Genomic DNA, 24356 nt, shown 5'->3' on the forward strand with positions numbered 1-24356 from the left:
GTTCTGGGGATCCAGTGTCCTCTTCTGATCTCTGTGGGCACCTGCACTCATGACCCCACCCACACACATACATACACAGAATTAGCAATAAAGTCTCAAAAAGAAAAGATCACTTCCCGTTTGTCAATGAAGCTGCTTTTGTCTTCTGCTCACTAAAGATGGCATTCCATTATTGTTGTTTGTTTGTTTGTTTGTTTATTGACATGGTTGGGTTTTGTGATCATCTAAAACCTTTAAGTAATTTGGTTGGAATCACAGAAAAATCAAAGTCCTGATTCTCACAGGTTTGGAGGATCAACCTTCCCATCTGTCAAATGGTTCTCAAACTCTCTAATACTTTGTGATTCTACATCAATGACTGACTCTAAAGTCACATGGAGTGTTGTATCAGTTAGATTTTGTGAGGCTACAGACGTGTTATTAAACAGCAGTAGTTTGGTTTTTAAAGTGTGTGTGTGTGTGTGTGTGTGTGTGTGTGTGTGTGTGTGTGTATACACTCTATGTTGTATGTGTACTCCATGTTGTGTGTGCATGCAGCCACAATGTGATAAGGGATGCATGTGAAGGTCAGAGAACAACTTTTGGTAGTCACCGCCACCTTCCACACTCTTCAGAGGTCTCCACCTCCTCCCTCACCATAGGAATGCTGGAATCGCAAATGGGCACTACTGTGTCTGCTTTTATGTTCATTCCGAGAATCCAAACTCAAGTTGTCAGGCTTGTGCCGTAAGCATTTCTACCCCACTGAGCCATCTCCCCCGACCCAGTGGTAGTTTTAACAAGACACAAATTGATTTTTCTCTCACATATAAATGTGTTGGGACATGAGCTGACCAAAACTAATACATGGCTTTCAATCTCCTGTGTAACTGCTCTGCCATGTCTTTAAAATGTTGTCAAATGCTCTAAAATGACTGCCAATCATCAGCCTTTAACTCTACATTCCAGCCCAAAGAATGAGAAGGGAAAAGAGTAGCTGAGACTTCCTGCCAAGGGTCATTAGCTAGATCCTAGACACAGCCACATTCAGCTGGAAGGGATGCTGTAGCACATGCCTGGATCAAAGATGGCCTTATACATGGCCAAAACTGAGCATTCTGGTTTGGGGAATTTAGAGGAGAAAGTTTAAAATAGTCAACTCCAGTCTGCCAGTGACACCAAGTAGATGAAGATTTAATATGTAAGTCTTTTGTTTTCTTAAAATAGTGAAGGCATGTATATTCTAAAGGTAAGATCAAGGGGGAAATAATGTTTTAAAAATATAAATGTATAAAAAATAAACACCTACATAAACAATAAACAGAAATATATAAGCAAATCAGCAAATAATACAGTGTTACTGTGCCTTATTCTTATTTATCAACTCATACCCAGTGTTCTAAAGTCACATAAAATTATTTACTTTGTTTCTTGTTGTTAGCAATGCTATCGCTGTTTTAAGACAGGGTCTCGTGTAACCCAGGCTGACCTCAAAGTCTCTATGCATTCGGTGGTGAGCTTGAACTTCTGATCCTCCTCCTCCACCTCCCATGTGCTGAAGAGTACAAGCAGAAGGCTGGTTTACATGCAGTGCGGGGGCTGGACCCAGAGATTCAAGCATCTTTGTCAGTTACCCTGTCGCCTGGCAACAACCTCAGCCCCATCCTTCTGCAGAGCAACCAGCAGACAAAGCAGATATGAAATCAAATGGGAAGCAGCCTGAGTAACTGATGCTGTGGGCTTAGTGGGGAGAGGGGTCTGGACCAGGTCTGAACAGAGTCCTTGCCTCCGCCCTGCTACTTATTGGCTCTGTGGCTTTGAACAAGTCCCTCAGTCCCTCCAGTTTTCAATCACCTGTCTGTCGAATGAAAGGATGTATTTGACTAGGAGATCGTGTGAGTGCTGGGTTACAAGGCTGGATAAGCTGTCCCCAGCAGAGGAAGGAACCCGGGGTATCGAACTTGGGAAGCAGGAGACCAAGAGCAGATGCAGTCGGATAAGGCTGAATACAAAGCAAAGAACTGAAGCATCCGGTGGTGCCAAATTGCCAGAGGGGCTGCAGCCTGAGACCCTGTTAAAATTGCTTTTGTTTTAGTATTTCTTCTTTCCTTATTTGTTTGTTTGTTTGCTTGCTTGCTTATTTATTTATTTGGACGAGGTCTTCTGTATCTCCGGCTGCCCTCCAAATTGCTATGCTGCCAAGGCTAGCTTTCATCTTATATCCTTCCTGCCTCAGCCTCCCAGGTAAAGAGACTGTGTGAGCCACCACACTTAGGTTCTTTGTGTTGTTTGGTTTGGTTTGGTTTTTCTTTACATCAAAAGCCATGACTTTGGACTAGGGATGTAGTCCAGTGGGTCGAGTGTGACCAGCATGTAGGAGGTCCTTGGTTTGGTCTCCAACATGCATAAAGTCAGTGTAGTGGCTCTCGTCTGTAATCCCAGAGCTCAAGGGGTAGAGGCAGGGGGACTGAAGGAGCTCTGAACTCAGGTCCTAGTGCATACAGAGCAAGCAATCTGTGAGCCATTGCCCCAGGCCTTTATCTGTTTATCTTAATGCTTTCAAGATTTTTCTTTTTTATCGTTAGTCCATGAGTCTTAAAACCTTGTCTCTACGCTTATTTGTGAATTTTAGTTACTCTCTATATACATATACTACAAATAAGATTATAAACATCTCATAAACAGAAAGCAGTATCAAGTTTTTAAAACTTATTTACTTCTTTTTATGAATGCTTTGCCTACCTGTACGTTGTGTGCCTTGTATGTTCCTGGAGCCAACAGAGGCCAGAAGAGGATAGATTGGCTGAGCCTGGAGTTACAGACAGTTGTGAGCGGCCACGTGGGTGCTGGGAATCTAACCCGGGTCCTCTGTGAGAGCATCCAGTGCTCTCAACCTCGGCAATCTCTCCAGTTAAGAGAGAATCTGTCATTACTATAATTCATCCTTCCAGGACTTTCGCTGATTCTTTCACCAAATGTTGAGGAAGCACCTACTCCATGCTGGACGGAACACATGAGCAAGGGTTAGTAAAGATGAATCAGATGGCAGGTGAGGCAGGTTGGCACCGTGGGTAGCGGCACTTGTCACCAAGCCCGGGGACTTGAGTTATATCTCAGGAAGTACATGATGGAAGGAGAGGACTGACAGCCAAAGCTTGTCCTCCGACCTCCATGCACACATGATAGCAAATTCTAGCTCTAGAGCACATGTTCATAAACACACACATCCACACACTGAACAAATGAATAAATGTAGGAAGAAAGAAGAATAGAGTCAAACACACTTGCTCTCAACGAGTTCACCTATGATTGATCTATGTGAGTCGATAAGGAGTCAAACAGGGATCACCCTTCTTATCCAAGGAAGAGCAATTGGAAACACGGAAGAGCTGTTGACAGCGGGTAGGATGCCACAGAGACTGCAAGAAGCCCGAGGTATTTGTTGGAGTCTTGCTTCCACTTGCTATCTAGTCATATAACTTCCTAAGCCTCAGTTTTCCCATCTGTAAAATGAGATAGTGACAGTTTCTTCCCTCTAAATTTGCTTTACTGTCAGAAACGAGATGAGAACTCGGAATTTGGATTGCCAACGTAGCTCAGATGGCAGACATGCAGGAAGCCCTGTGGTCCCCAGCACTGCATAAAACCAGACGTGGTGGTACACAACACACCTATAATGCCAGCAGCTGGGAGGGGGAAGCAAGAGAATCAGAAGTTCAAAGTCACCCTTGGCTATATCCAGAGTTCAAGACTGTCTGAGACTTCATTTTCAAACACATATACACATACATATATACATACATGTATGCAATGTTTGCTAGGACAAGAACTTAATCTTTTAAAAATTACATTGTGTGTGTGTGTGTGTGTGTGTGTGTGTGTGTGTGTGTGTGTGTGCATGCCACAGTACACATGTGGAGATCAAAGGACAACTTGCAGGAGTTGGTTCTTTTCTTCTCCTTTGTGTGTCCCATTGTTCATACAGGTCATCAGGGTTGGGAGACAACTTCCTTTACTCACTGAGCCATCCCAATGGTCCAAGAGCTTTAATTCTAATAGCCGTGTTTATTATTGTCAATGTCTTAATTAGTGTACATTGTCAACTTCACAAAGACTAAAATCACCTAGAATAAGAGAGTCACAGTTGAGTATTTGTGTTTATAAAGTTGGTATGTGGGGTGCCTGTGAAAGCTTGTCTTGATTATTAATCCATGCAGGAGAGCTCAGCCCACTCTGGGCAGCACCATCCCCATTAATAGGGTCATGGGCTGTCTAAGAAAGCTCGCTGAGTATGAGCCTGTGTGCAAGCCAGAGAACAAGCCAGGAAGCAGTGGTCCTCCATGATTCCTCCATCCAGGTTCCTGCCCTGCCTTTCTCTGATAGAGTTGAACACAGAAGCAGAAATAAATTATTTTCTTAAAGTTGATTTCACCAGAGTGTTTTATTGAAGTGACAGAACAAAAGGAGAAGAGCCACAGACAGTATCTCTATCAATATCATTATAATTATAGAAAAATCCTGAAGAAAACCTCTGAAACTCCAGCATGCCCAAAGGAACTGTATAGAATTCCTGGTAGAAGAACACCTCTTTAGCAGACTGTTGGATGTACAATTTAAGAAGTAATTCCCCAGCTAGCTGACGGCTTTGGAGTTGCAGAGAGAAAACCTCCTTCAGCATCAGAAAAATGAATCTCATCCTAAAATCCTTCTGCCGCAGAAGTCTCAAAGTTTTACACTTTGGACGGTAGCAAGACGAGGTTAACATAGTCTTTTGTTCTGTTTCCATTTACACTGAACCTCCCTAGACCACTGGAAGCTCCAGTTTTTACCAATAACTTCAAAGGAACTATAATCACCCATTTTTCAATAGGGACAAAAATCATTCTGTAGCCTTCACACCAAGCACATTAACAATTAATTGCACATCTTATCTGCAAGCATCACCAAAAGTAATGCCGAAGAACACAATTTCACTCTGAACCTTGTGTAAGCGGGAGGGAAGCTCTGCTCCATAGCAAGGGATCGGAAAGGCCCATATTTACAAAGCTACTCAACCACTTGAGTCTTCATAGACTGATGCACTCCTTTCTAAGAAGACGTCACTGTTTGCTCCCACAGCGGCTCCAGTGGAATGGTTCCCCTTTTGTCTTAGACATCTGAGGCATTAGTTTACACTTCAAAAGTAGCAGGTTGAGTCTATGAAACAGCTAGACATCAGTTAGCCACACTTTCAGGGCGACCATTCTTGGCAGCATAAGGCTTATTATCTCGGGAATTTGAGCTGTATCGTTACACACTCAAGTCTAAGAGGCTTCTTTGGATGAGATGGCTACTGGGTCTCCGTGTCATCGCTCACAGAGATTCCCCCACCCGGAACTCTACATACTGCTGCCTTGACCTATTCCTACCTGTCAACATTTGAAGAAAACTGATTTTGACAAGAGAGCTTGTGAGTTCAAGGCCAGCTTGGGCTACATAGTGAGTTTCAGGTAAGCCCAGGCTATAGAGTAAGACCCTGTCCCCGCCCCACCCCACCCCCCCAAAAAAAGAAAGAAAAAGAAAAGGTAGCTTCAGGAGCAAAGGATAGAATGGTCATGAAAGTAAACACCACCTGGGACAACCCTCTTTTCCCACAGTCCTCTCGGCTCTGTAGAGCCCTCTCCCCCCAGCTTCTTTTCCTGCTCTTTTCTCTTTCTCATCTTGTAATCACTGCTTGGTTTAGAATGCCTTTGAGGCAGGTGTCCTGCGCCAAGGTAGCAAAGAGACAAACTGTCAGGGTGCTGAAAGGGGGAGCAGATGGCAGGAGCCACCCTCAATACCCTGGTGAAGACTTGGCAGGGAAAGGCACGCTGACAAAACCGGAGCCAATGTCTTGCTCACTCGGATGACGGCCACAACAACAAGATCTCCATTGTACCCTTCAGTCTGCCTCGGTTACAGGAATTTTACCAACTGCTTCTCCTGAAAAGTGGAAAATGCCTTCCCTAACTTAGACGAATTGCCCATTGGCGTCCAGTGATCCGGTATTGTTAGTCGTGTAACTTCTGCAGAGGAGGCAGCCGACGGCCGCAGCACCTACTTTCCTTTCCTTGAAACAACAATCACAGAGGCCTCTGAGGACCTCAGCAATCATCCCAGGCCCCTGTTCAAACCCACCTTTCACACCCAGAAAGCCAGGAAACAGAGAGAAATTCAAGACTGGCCTAGGACCACACACCTGGTGAGGATGTCGAGGGCCAGAACTCAGCTTGGAGTTATCACTGCCATTGTTTTAGTGGCTCTTTCAGAGAGAGAGAGAGAGAGAGAGAGAGAGAGAGAGAGAGAGAGAGAGAGAGAGAGAGAGAGAGAGAGAGAGAGAGAGAGAGAGAGAAGGAGGGAGGGAGGGAGGGAGGGAGGGAGGGAGGGAGGGAGGGAGAGGGAGAGAATTGAGAATAACATATAAAACGACATTTGAGTTAAAATTAATGCAATTTAGCTCTTCCATCAAAAATTCAAGGCTATCATTGAACAATCTGGTGAGTCACATTTATTCTAGGTATGGTCAGCGACTCCTCATGGCTTCCGGTTTCTGCTAGCTTTGCATGAAAGCATCTGTAGGGAAATGGGGTGGACAGTAGGAACCTACATAGCCAATCTGTGTCTCTGATGTTTGTCCTGTGTTGCTGGCATGTCCCCAAACCTCCTTTACAACTGCTCCCAGGAGGGGAAAAAAAATCATTCCCTGTTCTAATTTTCTTTCCTTTTGTGTATGTGTTTGTTCATGGGTGTGTAGGTGCACATATGTATAGATGCTTGTGCTCATTGTGTACACATATGTGTGGAGGCCAGAGGATAACCTCAGCTATTGTTCTTCAAATGCCCTTGCGTGCCCCAACTCTTCTGTTTGTTTGTTTGTTTAAGAGACAAGGTCTTTCATTGGCATGGAACTCACCTAGACTGGCCATGGAGACCCAGAGATCTGCCTGTCTCCGCCTCTCCTGCATTGAGATTACAAGTGTACCACCGCATCTAGAGTTTGAACACATGTCCTGTTACATGCAGGGCAAGAACTTTGCCAACTGAGCTAGCTCTCCCGCTCTGAGAAGCTGCCCAAACATTCCTTTCCAACCTCGTATGACCCTGCCCCTCAACGTTACCCTCAGCTCTTCTCGCTGCTACAGAAGCCTGTTGCCTTACACAAAAGAGAGCGCCAGGACCTCGGAGAATGGGATGTCAGGAGCAAGTTGCAAGCATCTGCAAAGGCAGCTTCAGCAACCATCCAACTTCAAGCACAGGAACAAGAGGAAGCACACGGCACTGAGCCACCCTCAGCAACAGGTTCAAGACTCCTTCAGGCAAGCTGCCAGGGTCACAAGTTCTCCAAATGCCAAGTGTGTGCTAACAGTGCTGTATGCCATGCTCTATCAGCAGCAAGGCAGACGGGGTCGTGTGTGCGGTTGGGGAGTGCCGTCTCTTTGCCGCACTTTGCTGCCTATTCAGACTCTGACTACGTGTTTTGTGATGACTTTTCTCAAACATGATTTATTTAACCTTGGCCATGAAAAGAAACTATAACTCAAGAGAAGACGAAAATGATGCCTGCCCTGCCACGGCGACTCTCCTTAACCTGGTTTATTTCTTTTCTTTCTTTCTTTTTCTTCTTCTTTTTTTTTTTAACTCACAAAAGCACAAAAGGACCCGGGAGTCTCCGATAATGAACATAATATATGATTGTCATAAAAAGTTCACTCTCCTTTCAATTCCAATTTACCTCACTATAAATCAGCGATCCACTTAATCAAATATTCTTCCACTTTAATTGTTTTATCTTGCTTTTATGTTAAATCTCACTGAGTTATGGCTGGCACCAGTCTTCATATTATAGAGAAAATGTCAGTGGTGGGCCCATAATTAGTCTAAAACTCAAACATTGGTTCTGAACATTAACCAGATCGGAGGGGGCCCTCAGGATCTCACTGGACCAGGGAGACAAGCCCGGGTCGGAAAGTAAAGCAGGATTAGTGAGCTAGCCATCCATCTGCTGTCGTGATTCAGAGTGTGGGCCTCAGCTTTCAAACAAACTGGAATATTTTTTTCCTTTTCATAAATGTCTTTCATTATTATCTTACAGGCATTAAAACTCTATTTGGTTGTCTCTTAAATTCCCCACTCTGAAACTGTCCATTTAAGAACTGCAGACGCTTGCCTGGACTAGCCCAGCAATTCCCATAAGAAAACACCAGCACAACGCACAAGGTAAGGCTCACAGTCAAACTTCAGGAATTGGGAAGAATGGCCCTTCTTAGGCATTATAAGTGACAAGAAATTGTCCCTCGTGGGTAATCCAGTTCTGTAAACAAGATAGGAAAAAAATGAAATCTGTGTTACTGGTTGATAAACACCTTTTGGACAAGGTCTATGGGGATCTGTGTTAGAAGCCACGTAATTCAACACTTCAGGGCTAGAGCTCAAGCCAGTGCTATGTGGACACAACTTCCTTCAATAGATCCCTTGACCTCCAGGCAGATAACCGATATCATTTTAAGTAGTGCTGGGGAATGGAAACAGGGCCTTGGACATACATTCAAAGCAAGCAGTCTACCACTGACCTATATCTACAGCTCCCCATGTCATTTTTAGAATTGAAATTCTAAAAATTGTTTAAGTACACTGAGACTATAAGAACATATCCAAAACCCCGACCATCCTTTTCTCTCTCTTTTTTTTTAAATAAAAGGTTTTTTCCCCAAAGCAAGTCAGTGCCTCTAGAGTTTTATATATTTGTTTTGAATTTCATAGACAGCAGGAAAAGGATATCTTGGATATTTGAGAACAAAACCATGTGCTTTTTACAAGACTTCCTTGAAAATATCTATATTGTAATATCTACTGAAGCCTTCTGACCCATCTCCCAAAGCACACATCCAATTACAAAACCTGAGCTTCATGGAAGCCAATCACCACAGAACAAAAATCTATTTCTTATTAACCAAAAGCTAAACCCTTTTTCTTAAAATAAGAAAAGTAAAAATAACCTACTTATGAACTTTATTTCATGCATAGATATAAATATCAATCAGCATTAAAAGTGTTGCTTGACATTTGAAAAAGCTTATTGTTGAAGCTGTGGATTGTAGATTAGTGGGGGACAGCCTGAGTCGCGTGTGCAAGGCCCTGGGTTCACTCTCTAGTATGGAAAGAGAAATATATATATATGTGTGTGTGTGTGTGTGTGTGTGTGTGTGTGTGTGTGTGTGTGTTAATCCTAAACACCAAGATAGCAGAAACATTCAGAAAAAAAAAAACTGGAATCATGAAAAATGTATTGATAGGTTTCATTATGTGACTGTTTGTAAAGTATTGGGATATGCTATTATGGTGATTGTTTTAATTTTTGTATTTATTACTGACATCAGACAAGTTTGGTGAAATGTATTTTAAGAATAAAGATACAAAATCACTGAAGAATTAATCTAGCATGAAAAAAAGACATGAAAAACATCCCATTAAAGGAAAAGCCTTTACATGAGACATTGTTCACATTTCTGCAAATGGAATTTTCTGATTAACTGCCATATATTATATTATTTGAATAACTTTAGGAAAGATTAATTCCAGAGCTCTGTCCTCAGCAATATTTTTTCCTAGCTGAAATTGGGCTTTAAAACAAAAACGTCAGCAAGGCAAACCAACCATTCAAGTTACAGGCTCCAAAAACTTCGAGTGCAGGCAGTTAAAAGTGATTTAAGAAAGGCAGAAGGAAAAAAATCATTCTTTCACAAATGCGTATGTTAAACTTGTAAATTGATATATCAAAACCACAAGCGGAATATAGTAATTTGTCTCGTTGCCTGCTGTGGCGTCTCCACAGCTGCCTGCCAGATAATATACCGATTGTAACTTCGCTAATTTACAGAGCCTTTAAGGCTAATCTCCCGGGCCAGCCTAAAGGGCTTCTTCATCCATTGAAATGCCAGAATAATTGAAATTGTCTTCAACAGACAGTCAGGCAATAATGAATATTTTCTCTGTTGATTGCATGCCAGGGTTACACATAGGGTTGCAAACACAAACGATTCCAGCACTAAGCCTCCCTAGGGAGGGACAGCCGCTAACCTTTGGCACTAGTCACAATGCCCAGGGCTTCCCCTGTTCACGGAGTCCCAAAACCAATGACGCCCACAAGCTTCCATACCCCTCAAAGGCGGCACATTTGCCAAATGAACAATGGTCGCGGTGGCTTCCCTGGGTCTCCAGAGGCAGATTCAAGGCTGGGAAAGGTAGTGACTGTGAATTTTCCGATGGGACAGCCAGCAGAGGAGCTGGGCAGGAGACTACCGTGGGGGTAGGAGTGGCATTGAGGAGGCATGAGCGGACGCTTGCCTGTCAGCCAAAAACAGCCTTTCCCATCACTTTGAATGGCCTTTGTCGAAGCTGGGGTAGTTCCCTGCTTCAGAATCCGCGCTGCTTCGCTGGAGTCTGAATGATGCGCTGAGTGAAATGAAAGCGTTCGGTAGCCCAGGCAAATCACTAACAGCTTTGAAAAGACTAAGGACTAGTTTAACCTTCGGCAAGAGGGAGGTTAAAAGGGTAAAAATGCCTAGAAATTTGAACAGATCTTTAAGATATTTCGGAGTAGTGGCACACTCCTAATGTGCTTTTGAGAAAGAAATTTAGAGACAAGAAAGAAACCCCTTCTAAGACACGGTGGGATTGAAACCACACAGCAAAGGGCAGTGTTCAAAAAAGCACACCAAGTTACTGAATCGGGAAAGGAATGTGAAACCTACTGTTTGTGTGAGGTGGAAACTGCAGCATCTGAGACACTAAGCATTGGCAGCACCAAGTGCATGGACCTCTTACTTGGTCATCTACCGATGCTTAATCAGATGCCCCCGAAGTTACCCACTCAAAACAGCCATGGTTATTGTAAATGTTTATTAACCTTCCAATAATGTCCAGAGTTGGGAATCCAGGCATAGCTGAGCTAAGCCAGATGGTTCTAGCTTTGATTCCTTCTCAAAGCTGCCTTGAGGTGCTGTAGAAAGGGAAGTTTAGGAGCACCCACTCTCACAAAGGCCTCCCCACAACAGCTGTCCTTTTGATGCTGGTTGTGTGTTAGCAGGAGGTCTGGGGTCACCATACCGATATCTGCACGGAGTAGCTTGGAAAGCCCCCATGATGCCTTTACCAAGAGCATGTAGTCCAAGATGGAAGCCACCCAACCTTCAGTGCTTCGCTTGGGAATCATACACTGGCATTCCCTCTTCACCTCCTAAGTGATGAGTGGACCTTATTTATTATGAGAGGGCATGTGTAAGGGTACCTGAGGAGGGCTACTGTCGGGGCAGGAGTGGCTGTCTGTAACCTCCCCACTATGTGGGCTAGAGACAGGAACTTCTCTGAAAATTAGCAACCACCAGGCTAGCTCAGGGTGCAGGGAGAGACTCGGTCTCAAAGGGATAAGGTGGAAAGTGATCCACCAGTTCCCACAACATCCTCCTCTGGCCTCTACATGAAGACATATGCCCATACACCACACACACTCTGACCCCATTGCTAGTCTACAGCCCTTTCAAGTAGCAGTACAAAGGAAAAGTTGAAGATGAAGTCTCAAAGGACTTGGGTCTGCCTTTCTAAGAACAAGAGGCATCCAGCACTTTTAGAAAATCTATATTTTAGCCGTGCAGCAACAGCACTAGGAAAATCTTCCCAGAGAGCTGTGAGGCCCTGGAGGAAGGCTGTGATTAACTTTGCAAAGGATGACTGATTTCCCTTGGATATGACTAGAATAATTTTTACTCTCGTGTTTGTCTACAGGAAAACGAAAGCTCATCTCCATGTCTTGGGAACAAGGAAAGGCCGAAAGCAGGTTTGAGGTGAGGAGTGTCTTGCAGCGGGCAGTGTCCTGTTCTTGGACTGTGATGTTCCTTAGGTGTCTCGGAGTACTCAGGTCTGAAAAAAAAAGGGGGGGTGTATGATAGCAGAGTCTCTACCACTCCTTTTCAAGACAATAAATAGCCAAGGGACCATGTGTATGAATTAAATAAAGTGCAACCCATTTGTGAATTCTTTATCACGAATGGGCACCAAAGAAAGCTATTAATTGGAAGCAAATGCATAGAAAACTCTGTAGCAGCTTGCTATTACCGAAACCTTTTTAAAAAAGAGTCTCATGTAACCCATACTACTCACAAATTCAAGATATACTAGAGGATAACCTTGAATTTACCATCCTGTGGACTCTATTTCCCACACTGCTAGGATTACAGAGATACATATAATACATATTTTCAGGATATGGAAGTGACAAAAATCTCTTTATTTAATCCTATCAACCGTTGGGCACCAAACCAGCTCCTTCTTTATCAGCCAGGACAAATGCTGGCCATCAAGGCATACTGAACCATTCAGAGATGAGCAAAGCCAATGTTCTCACAGAAAGACCATCCAGAGAGCCCCGTACTTATAGCTTTATAACTGGAGTTATTTATTTGAGTAAAAAAAAAATGAATGCCAAAATTAGGATGTTTCACAAGTGGACAGCAAATAGCAGGCAGACCCAGCCACCCTCAATGACTCTCTGATCTGTATATGATTGTTACTCTTGAGCCCACACTGGACATGGAAGTAGCATCAATCTGGCCTAACTATGAGATGTGAAATTTTTTCAGATCGTATGTGGAAATCATTCCCACAAGCCGGTTTATACCAGAGTGGCTCACATCTTACATGCGACACAAAGCAGATGGTTCAAAGCACAGCCTGGTGTTTTGAGTCAGTCTTAGCTGGGTTTTAGTTCCAAGTGCAGCATTTACTAACTGGGAGGCCACAGGCTGTTTCCTGGTCCTCAGATTCCTCAGCTCCAACATGGGACCAATAATACTACTCTGACTGTAGTATTAGTAAGTGGATGTAGTGTACTGTGAAGATTAGGGCAGGTGATCCATAAACCTTAAACTCTTTTGATATTTATTCATCCTTACCTTACTTTCAACCTTACTATAGTTCTCCTGGGCAAAAAGTTGACTATACCCTACCAGGATTATTCCATTCTGTGCCAATAAGAGTGTTTGGGAGCTGAATGGAGTGGTGGCTTATCCATGCAATCCTACCTAGCACTTGCGAGGCTACGGCAGGAGCATCATGAGGTCCAGGCCAACCTAGGCTAAATAGTGAAACTCTATATCATAAATAAACAAATAAATAAAAATAAAAATCAGAGGCTGGGGATAGTTCCTTGGTAAAGTGCTTGCCTTTCAAGTTTGAGGGCCTGATTTGATCCCAAGAATATGCATTTAAAAAAAAAAATCTGGGCATAGAGGTATGCATTTGTAATCCCAGCACTAATGCGTACAGGACGGGTAGATCACTGGGACTCACAAGCCATCCACCCTAGCCTACGCAGTGAGCTCCAAGCCAGGAAGAGACCCTGTCTCAAAAATTAGAAAATTAGAAAGTGGATAATGTTTGAGGTGAATAACAGCCAAAATTGTCCTCTGGCTTCCACAGGCATGTTCACACTTGTGTATGCTCCCTATCCAAACCCATACACCAACAAAGACACACATGCACACTTAGAAAGAAGCAAGTAAATTTGGAATTTGGGAATTATTAGGAAATAGTATTGAGCTAATCCCCACTCTTAAGGTATTTATAATCGGGAGGAGGTGGAAATATAAAGTATAATACACTGATTTAGCTGAGAGAGTGAAGGGGCTATTGGTATAATGAGAGAATGAAAACAAGTTTTAAAACTCACAACGAAGAGCTAAAACTTCATAGAGTAGAAACATAAGTGAATGGGAGCCTCAGGCTCCCATTCCACAATCCAGACCAACCGAGAAGGCAGGCAGGCACCGCTCCAGAGGCACTGTTTTCCCTTGATATCAAGGTGCGGTCTGGCCTTCAAGGGAACCTGACTGGGAGCGCAGTACACATGGGGAGCTCAACCAGTGCCCGCACACGGCCATCACCCATCACGGCAGAAAACAACAGGTTGAAAGTCACAAGAGCACACAAGAAACTAGGCGAAAAGCACGTGGTGCAGAGGGTCCCCGGCCAGCAGGGAAGGAGACAGGACCGAGTTCATTACTGATCTGCAGTTGCTTGCAAAGAAGGCTCAAACACTCTCAGCCCTGTAATGTCAGCTGAAGTGAGCTTAGCTCTCCTGAAATGAAGTTTGGCTCTAGACAGCATTAGGGGCTGGAGACACTGCTGTGAAGGTAGAGTGCTTCCCTAGCACTCACTAAGCCTGGCGTTAGAAGTCCACTGCCACAGAAAACTGAGTGTGCCGATGCCTGGCCATAAGCCCAGCATTTGGGAGGTGATAGCTGGAAGATCAGGGTCATTCTCGAGCAAGTTCGAGGCAAGCCTGGGCTACATGAGACTCTGACAAAAAGAAAAACAAAATATAAGAGACGAAAATGATTGGCCAATCAGATGATACTCTCATTTTCATCTACCATGATTTTATTTTATCTTATTTTATTTTCCTTTTATTTTTTTCAAATAAGGTCTTCTCATATTGCCCAGACTGGCCTGGAACTCACAATCCTTCTGACCCAGTCTCCAAAGTGCACCACAATGAGACCTGGCAAAAAAAAATTACATGATCATGGGAACAGGTTTTTATGTGTGTGCACATGTGTGAGTGTGTGCACATGTGAGTGTATAGTATGTGTGTATGTGTGTGTGTGTGTGTGTGTGTGTGTGTGTGTGTGTGTGTGTGTGATTGACCAGAGGTCAACATCAAGTGTCTTCCACAATTGCTCTTGACCTTATCTTTTGAAATAGGGTCTCTTACTGAACTCATGGTTCACCAGTTTTCTAGGCTAGCTCACTAGACAGCTCCGTGATCCACCTGTCTATTCACCCCCAGTGTTAGAGCTGCAGATTTGTGCATTCACCCAGCTTTTATGTGTGTTCAAAAAATTTGATTTCAGGCTCTCATTCTTGCACAGCACAGACCTTACCAACTGAACTGGCTCCAGAACCCGGCTCCAGATCAGAACTCACTGTAGTTGACCAGAAAATCTCCAAACCCTGCCCTCAAGCAAACCTCCTGCCTCAGCCTCCCATGTAGTAGGGACTACAGAAACAGGTGCCACACAATGGCCATAGAGTTTCAATGTCATAAGCTAAGTTACAGAGATGGACAGTGGCAATGATTGCACATTTTGAAAACATTCAATATCACTAAACATTAAATATGGTCAAAATGGTAAATCTCATGGTCTGTGTATTTCACCACAACAAAATACACAGGAAGGAAACCATCTGACATGCCAATATGTAGGACAAAATTAAAAGTATCTAATTCCTTTTTTAAACTAAACTACTTGGGAATCATTTTCATTCACCAAGGGAATGCTACCCTTAATGCTTCCTGAATTGCCCATGGTCCTTGAGAGCTACTCTTGTTCTTTCAATTAATTCTAAATGCTAATATAGACAGTAAAATCTCAAACACTGAAAAGCGGAGACCCATACGTGGCTGGAGTGCTGTTAGGCTACCTCTGTCTACTCTGATTCCATCAGATTGCTCTCATTCTTTCTACTTGCCAAACTGAACCACCCACACGCATGCGCGGGTTCTAATTCTTGTGGACTTAGAAGGCATTCTGTTGGGCTGGAGATGTAGCTCAGTCAGTAAAGTGTCTGCCTAGAATGAGCAAAGCCCTGAACTCAGTCCACACCACGCCATAAACTGGACTTGGTGGGACATGTCTGTAATCCCAGCACTTAAGAAGTAGAGTCAGGAGCATCAGAAATTCAAGGTCATCTCTAGGCACCTGCCCCAACTCCCTAAGACAAGACTGGGGGCTTCTTCTATGTGCTCAGAGCATCCTCCATCTGCTTCTCTCTCACCCTACAAAAATATTGCATCTCACTCTCAGTCATCTCTCAGAACCTGGGACCATGACACTTAGCCCTTGCTGTTTGTTTATTTGTTAAATGGGTGGATTGATGGATGTGCTCTAAAGGCAATTTAACTCTTTCCAATGGCTGGTTAACATAGGCAAGTCCCAGCAAGAGAAAAGATTACGGAAACCCAGTCAGATGACAACTGTGGATTGCAAATTTACCAAAGTTTAAAAAAAAAAATAAGATCAAGAAATTAAATTTCCACTCCATTTTTAGTGTAAAGGTTCCCATTAGCACACTGAAAATGTTGCTATGAACATTTTTTGCACTGGAAATTGATTTTTAAAAGAGAGTCACCTTAAATTCTAAATCTCTGACAAGGAAATAAGAACACTTACCACTCAAATCTTCCTATGGGGCGCACTATCAGAAGCCTAAAGCATTAGAAGGACCACTGGCTTGCATTCTGTCCTAATTGTCGGGTGCAGGCATCCTTATTTAGCGTTTCCGATTAAAAGCTAATTTGCTTTAGACCCGCCTGATGCAGACCATGCCTCTCGCGTGGGCTTTGTTGCTTATGAGGCTAAAGTGTAATTTTCTGACTCTTTCCACCCCCTTTGCTGGAGACAATAATCCACTCTGTCTCCTCTTAATTAAAGCAAATAGCCCAACTCACAATAGGCATTTAAGGGACTCCTCATTCCCTCCGTGCAAGGAGCTAATTGATTCCCAAATGATAATGGTGTTTACATTAGGAAGCCAAGCCTCTTGTATTCAGTCCTTAGCACATCTTAAACCTTCCAGTCTCGTGAATATCAAATGGCCAAAAGACCTCTATTGTAGATGGCGCCTCTCACAGGGTCCAAGTCTCAGTCCCAAAATATTTGACAACTCATTGGGTGATTACTGGTTTCCATGCTAGGCCTTCCAGTTCCATTTCATCCAACCAAGGAGGCATCATTGGAATTTTCACGGAATCACTGTGCAATTTACAACTCTGTTATCTTAAAATAAAGGCCTCCAAGGAACTCTGGGGCCACAGGTAGGCCTGGATTTTTAAGGGTAGTGTTTAAGTCTCATGGAATGGAGCTGTGATAAAGTTAAAAACAGATAAGCCACAAGACACATGAAGACCCATCGAAGGCAATAAAAGTGTGTGTCCACGGCCAGGTGTTGGAGATGACTTCCCTAGATGGTGCAGGCAACTGTGTCTACACAGCTGATTTTCCTGTCCTTGTCTGAGAAATTGCAGGAGGAAAGCTTGGGAGTTTACATTCTGTATTTCCATGATTGCTAATGAGATTTTCCAGCATCTGGGGTTTTAATTAAGTCAGTAGATGTCTCAAATGTCCCTGCTTAGAAGTTCAAACAATAGTCACAACAAGCTGCAGCTATTAGTGGTCATCTCTCCGGCCTTCCCTAGAGCCGTGCCCAAATATTGTAATTCTCTTCTCATCACACCGAAGACGAGGCACAGGCGGAGCTCCTGGACTCAAATGGCTGTTTGTCATGCAAGAGAGGAGCAGGAATTCCGTTTTCCTGAAACCGGGTTTTGTTTTTAAAGAAGCTATTCTCTCTCTGTTCTTGAACATACTAAATTACTAAATTGCTCCAGCAACCCAGGGGGTGGGGGTGGGGGGGTGGGCAATGCTTCAATATAATCACTTTCTAAGTAATTAAAACAGTAACTCATTTCTCCCATAATTAAAAAAGTTTGCTCATTGGCACACACATCCATCCTAATATCATACTTAGCAAATATTTTCACTTTTTAAAAACCCCACCTCCACTGCACCTCTCTCTCCTTGCAGGAAAGGCACGATTTACAGAGGCTGCCCCTCTCCTTTCATCTGAGTACAGTCTGCCTGCCTTTCTTTCTGTTTGTTTCTTCACTTTGTTAAAGTGGGTCTGGGATCGAACCCAGGGCCTTAGGATGCTAGCTAGGCAAGCGCTCCAGCCACTGGGCTACACCCCAAGCCCTCTGTCTGTTCTTTCAGCGCATCCTAACACGGATCTCCTTTCCCTGATTATCCTGTGGCCAGAATATTATTGTACTAATGCCCAAAATATGTCACCTTGATAAAAATGTACAAACACAGAGAGCAGAGAGAGAGAGAGACAGAGACAGAGACAGAGACAGAGAGACAGAGAGAGAGATGTTAGACAGACAATAGATACTTAGATGCACAGATACATGGGTAGGTAGGTAGGCTGGTACAATAACTAACATTTATAGCATGCTATAGCTCCCTTGGGATGACATTTCACAGACCAGGGAGAATTCAATCTCATCAAGGTTACCTCATTTTTTTCCAAAGTCTCCCCACTCACTCAGAGCAGAAATACCCTGATCCAAAGTGGCAAAATAGCGTGTTTTACTGCTCCCTACCATGTGTTTTCAAAGGACTTCACTAAAGCCTCCTCATGGTGCACACCTGTCGTCTCCGCTCTAGAGAGACAGAGGTGGGGGAATTGTCACGAGCTGGAGGCCAGCACGGTGCCCAGTGAGCACTAGGCCAGCCAGGAGTACCCAGCAAGACCTAATTTAAATAAATTAATATTACATCAGCAATAGAACGCTCATTCACCCTTTAGACTCTATTTACCATTGCCATAACCCTGAATAACAAAGAAAAATGTGAAACTTCATTTTCTTGTTATTCACTACTTCTCTTTGGAGACTCCGTGATTCTCCACATAAAGTCTAATAGACTTCTAAAGATTTCAAATTTTCTGGATCCCAGAATTCTGCACTGTCAAACATTATTTTAATAAATGACTCATTGTCTGGGACTTGAGACATTTTGTTTTGTTTAATTAGACTGTCCATTTTAATTACATTCTTTAACAGGATTGTTCATGTGGGTGTTCAAATAACAGCATGTATCCCAGTGTGTCCAGAGCTGAGAACTGGGTTTGTTTTTTGTTTGTTTGTTTGTTTTTGTTCTTGTTCTTGTTGTTATTGCTGTGGTCATCAGTATGAGCCCTCCAGACCACCAAACCTCAGTTTTCTTTCTTTCTTTTTCTTTTCTTTTTTTTTTTTTCTTAAGACAGGGTTTCTCTGTGTAGTTTTGGTGCCTGTCCTGGAGCTCACTCTGTAGACCAGGCTGGCCTCAAACTCACAGAGATCTGCCTGGCTCTGCCTCCCGAGTGCTGGGATTAAAGGCGTACACTACCACCGCCCGGCCTCAGTTTTCTTTTTAAGAGCAGGTGACAAGCTGTTACCCCAGGAGTGTACAGGAAGAACAGAAGTGGGAGAGGAGGCTTTGGGGAGTATCTGGGAAATCCAAAGAAAGTTGAATCTTCTGCTCTCAGTGAGTGACGTTGACCACATGGAAAGCTGCCTCTGGCCAGAGGGATTGACACTGGGTTCTTCTTGATGCAGAAAGAGAACACTGGCTTGAGCCATGTGAGGTAACCTGCCCAGACCCTCCCATGTGACAGGCAGGAAGAAGGAAGGCTGAACTCTCCAGCTGGCCACTGGAGCAAGATAAACTCCCAAGAAGTAAACATCAGTATCGATGCTTTCAGCATCCGGAAAACTAAAAAGCAATTTTCATAAACTCTCAAATATAGCTTGAAATAACATAAAGCTTAAACCGTCTCTTACAAAGGAAAGCCTCTTCTGAAAGGATTCCAGAAAACCATGAAATGCAGCAGATAAGGCTGTGCCAATTTGTAAAGCTCGCCACAATCTGCCTTCTCCCTGTTCTTTCTTTCTGCTGAGCTTTGTTACTCAGAGAGCTCACAACAACAACAATAACCGAAAAGTTTTGTCTAGTGCTGAAAGCGCCTCTCCCCCACAACAAGAAGGGGGCCGGGTAGCTGACGCATTTGATTTATTCCACAGAAATCGTGTCAAAACAGCGTTTGCACAGCTAGAGAAAAGATTTTTGATGGAAAGCTCCAGTAGGGCTGCGTAAGCTAATTCTAGAAGTTTCTCTCCCTATCAGCCATTGTTTTGAGGATTAATTATAGGTTTGCTTGAATCTCACACTTCACCAGAATGTTTACCCACCAAGACAAAGCAAGCCCATTGGCTTTTTCAACTAAAGTAAACTTTTAACTTACTGGAGTCTTAACATCCTTAATGTTTGGTTTGCCCCATTTGGTTTAAGTATTTTTCTTCCCCCAGTGTTGACCAATTATTTTCAATTAGACTGATAATTGCATTGTATAGTTGAAAGACCCAATTAATATCCTTAAAAGCAACATTGTTAAGTAGTATTTAGTGGAAATTTTATATTTAGCTGTCAAGAAATAATCATGGTTTACATTTATGGAGCACCTTTCATCCCAAAGGATTCCAAAGAGCTATTATAAATGTCATGTACTCCATTATTAATTATAGGTCAGAATCTTGTCACTCCAGTGGTATGACCTCTTCTCAGAGGTGAAGAATGAGACTAACTTGGTAGCATGTAAGAAAAATAATTAAAGTCTCATACAATTGGTATGGTGAAGACTATTAAGCCATCAGAAAGCAGTTGGTCTGGGGATTCATAGATGGTGGTTCCTTATTCTCTTCCATGTGGTCTAGTAGCTACCAATCAAGAACAGAGACCCAGGAAGTTGCATCAAAGGCTTACATGGGAGAATAGGCCCCTTTTCAGGGATGTAGAGGAGGGATTCTGTTATGCCATAGCAAGACTATGATTGCTTGATTTCTAGTAACTGACACCAATTCATCAGCCAGTCCGGACCAGGCAGTCTGTCCTGCCATCTGTTACCCAGGGACTTACTCAGGGTTCTTAGCTGTCTGTCTTCATCATAACCTGGGGACCCGATCATGCAGGGAAGATGAGATGGGAAGAGTTTGCTACACGAACATTTGTGGAGGATGTAATCCTGCCAGTCTCCCCATGGCAACCATCCTGAAAGTAGACGAGTGTGGAAAAACCCAAATGTATGTTTTACTAATGTTTCTAATGAGAATTTGAAAGAGAAGACATGTGAACAGAGTTCTCAAGGACCTGCCCGTGGTGTCTGGTGACCCAAGACAATTTAATCCCATATTCATGCAACAAATACTAATTGTGTATCTACAGTGTGATAGGTACAGAAACACTATGTGGGCCCTGTTAACAGCAGACAGCAAAAACTGGAAGTTGGGTGTCACTGAGGCAAGCCTTATTCTGGGATGGAGAAAAAGAGACTCTAAGAAGAATTAAAGTCCTTCTTCTTGGAGGTTTGGAATGTGTGGCAATCAGAGACACCCCAAAGCTGCTGTTTCATTCAAGTCCTTCAAGTAGGCCCTAAGGGGCTAGGCAGGTAGCTCAGTGGCACTATGCTTGCCCATCATGCAAAGGGCTCTAGATTTAATCACAAGAATGAAAGAAAGAGAAAAGGGGGTATCAGGGTGGGAGTCGAGATGCAGCTCAGTTGACAGAATGTTTATCTAACATACCCAAGGGCCTAGATGCCAAGCCTAGCATCTCATGTGGTGGTAGATGCCCGAAATCCTAGCACAAACCAGCGCCTGCTACACAGAGATCCTGTCTCCGAGGTGGGGGAACAGTAAGAATGAAAGGGAGAGCAAGAGCGAATTTTTTTAATTGACTAAAACCAACGAAGAAGTGCTCTGTAAGAAGAGACCCGCATGATTGTGGAGATAGGAGATGGCCCCACCGAGAAGGCTGTGCCGCAGACACAGCCAAAGGAATGTGAAGACCAGAGACAGCAAGTCGCCAGAAAGGAGCGAACAGCACCTGAAGGGGAATGCTTTCCAACCATCGAAAGAATTTCCTGGTAGGGAAGATTTGATAAAGTGTTGGGCAAGAACCCTAGGGAAGTCGCCACCACTAAATTTTGGCCCAGGTGACTGTTTCTATCTTGCACCTGACTGGGAGGGTGGGGTAGAGTTTGATAAGCAAGGAATGTCCTGGAATCCCAGGAACAGGTCAAAGGAGCCTGCTAGCCAAGCTGGAGTCGACAGAGGACCTTCACTTACTCAATACACCTGCTTTTACAGTGCCCGCGGGTGTTTCTCCCACCGAATTCCGGGGCCTTGAGTGTCTGCCTGAGCCTCTGTGAAGAAAGCCGGGCGAAAAAAGAGGTTGGCCCGAAAGAAAGGGTCCTGACTTGTTTTTTCAGGCTTTTTGGGGAGAAAAGGAAGAAGATGGTATCCCTTCCTCCCGAAGACCCAGTTTTTGAAGCTCCAGTGGGAAGATGAGCACATTTTGTCTATGCAACAGAGAGCAGGAACTCTGGAGATGGGCCTTGTAGGCCTTGTATGCAAACATGGAATCCCAGCACTTGGAGGCCTTAAGCAGCAGGACCATTGGGAGTTCAAGGCCAATCTGGGCTACAGAGTGAAACCCTGTCTCAAAAAAAAAAAAAAAAAAAAAAAAGGTGGGGAGAGGGAGACAGGCAGGGAGGAAGGAAAAAACTCTGGACCAGAGAACAGAAAGATAACCAAGGCAGAAAATCCAGCAGAATCCCTTGAGTGTTTCCCTAGCTCTCTCAAAGCACACCACTGTCCCCCAGTCTCCACTGGCACTAGCTTGCTTTCCAATACAGGAGTGGCTGGCTGTCTTGCCATAAGATGCAGACAGTATCTTAACGCAGACAGATTGGTTATTTGTTTGTTTGTTCCTGAGACCAGGTCTTACAACATAGTCCTAGCAGGCCTCGAACTCATAGAGATCTGCCTGCCTCTCCCTCCTGAGTGCTGGGGTTACAGATAAGTGCCACCACACCTAGCTGAGAATTTAAGTAGATTAATACACAGGAATTTCAAGAGGAGAGAAATGGAAGGAGGGTGTACTTTTAATCCTAGAAAAGGGTGTAAAATAAGAGAAAGTAGTCGTGCATGGTAATGCACACCTTTAATCTTAGTATTTAGGAGGCAGAGGCAGGCAGATCTCAGTGAGTTCGAGGCCAGTCTGGTCTACAAAGAGAGTTCCAAGACAGCCAGAGGTGTTACACAGAGAAACCCTGTCTCAAAAAAAAAAAAAAACAAAAAACAAAAAACCAAACCCAGAGAGAAAGAGAGAGAGAGAGAGAGAACAAGTGGACAGCAAAGACCAGAGTTCTGAAGTGAGTTTCGTCACAGGCAGACCATGGGGAGGGTGGGCACACAAGCTGCAACACAGACCATGAGGACAGCAACTTGCTGCTTTGGAAGGAGGCTGCCCAAGTTGGCTCTTTGAACTTGACGCTTCTGCCCACTGCACCCTGCGTCAGGACCAGCTGACCCTCCATTCATCATTCCCCAGGCCAGATGTTACCAAACCTGCTAAAAACGTCCCCTGCCACAGTTTCAGTCTCTGGGTTTATGATTGCTTTATTGTTAGTCTAAATTTACAGACCCTTTCTTTTGAATTCTAAATAATCTTATCTCTAGACACCAATCCTCAGTCTTTTAGTCACTCTCTCTTTAATTCCTTGAGACTTCTGTCCTCATCTCCAAATTCATGTCTCCTTGGTAGGTCACATGTGAAAGAGTCATGTAATTCCAGCTTCTATACAGATCAGTTGACCAACCGCGCTCATTGCGTAATCCTGGGGACTACAGGAAAGAAAGGTCTGGGCCTGTGAGGAATTTAGTGGCAGCAGAGATAAAACACAAAAACAACTTGGGAATTTTAGGAGAATGCATATCAGAGTTTCCTAGGCTGTAGGTAGCCCCAATTCAGACTCTGTTTGCCTCTGTTTAGTCCTTCTAATTTAACCCTACTAAACAAAATTGGACATCCAAAGGGTATCCCATAATATAACATCCACCATTTGTACTAACTCCAAACCCCCAACCCCTGCACACACCTACCCAATCAAACACAGCAAAGTCTGATCCCCCACCCCCCTATTCTCCGCTTGTTAATGAATCCGAAATCTCAAGTAATTCGAAATTCATCACACAACTGGGTTGTCTTATAGAGAAATTTGCAGACTAATTAGGGAATGTTGTTAAAGCAGTTTAAAATCCTTAAATTGTGTAATCCCTGGTTTTTTTTTTAATCTCCTTAAATTGCTCTAATTTTACGTTTTTTCCTAGTGCATTCTATTTCCCAGAATTTGTCAAGATAAATAATTTAAATGTCAGAGGATATTTTTTTTTCTCCTAAAAAGTTTATTCCTGCCCTTTAGGAGTCTCGGGAACAAAGTTAATACAAGGTACCACTTCAGCTCCCTGGGAAGTTTGTTTTTGTTGTTTCTCGGGACTGAAAAGAGCTATTGCCAAATTCTAAGATTTAGAAAAACATTATTGCCCCCTATCAAGAAATCTCTACTCTTCTTTCTGGTCCTGGGCTTATCAGAGTTCAGGTGAGCCAGAAACACAGGACAGAGGGACAGACAAGAGCGTCAACTATGTGGGACCAGGGCTGATTAGAAGATTTCTAGGGAGGCTCCGTAGGGTAATTATTACAAAACCCTCGGTGTGGGCCAGCAAAACCAGGATTCAAAGATTCTCCAAAGAAGTTGGGCAAATGCTAGCTACAGGGCGTGGGGGCAGCGTCTGGCGCCACCATCAAAGAGCGGGACACCTGAGGCAGGTCACTTGATCTCTCTGGCTTTTCCCTTCCTTCCAG

General features: G+C 43.7%; 1 protein-coding gene across 2 annotated transcripts in view; it reads left to right on the forward strand.

The window, feature by feature from the left end:
- Positions 1-24356, forward strand: part of LOC121829773 (uncharacterized) — a 147451-nt gene that overhangs the window by 96973 nt on the left and 26122 nt on the right. For both annotated transcript variants that reach the window (XM_076572807.1, XM_076572808.1), the window contains 2 exons: positions 8090-8214; positions 11779-11837. The gene's annotated coding sequence lies outside the window, so the exon portion shown is untranslated. The remainder of the gene's footprint in view (positions 1-8089; positions 8215-11778; positions 11838-24356) is intronic.

The sequence above is a fragment of the Peromyscus maniculatus genome, chromosome 5 (assembly GCF_049852395.1).
Source record: "Peromyscus maniculatus bairdii isolate BWxNUB_F1_BW_parent chromosome 5, HU_Pman_BW_mat_3.1, whole genome shotgun sequence".
In the NCBI taxonomy this organism is placed as follows: domain Eukaryota; kingdom Metazoa; phylum Chordata; class Mammalia; order Rodentia; family Cricetidae; genus Peromyscus; species Peromyscus maniculatus.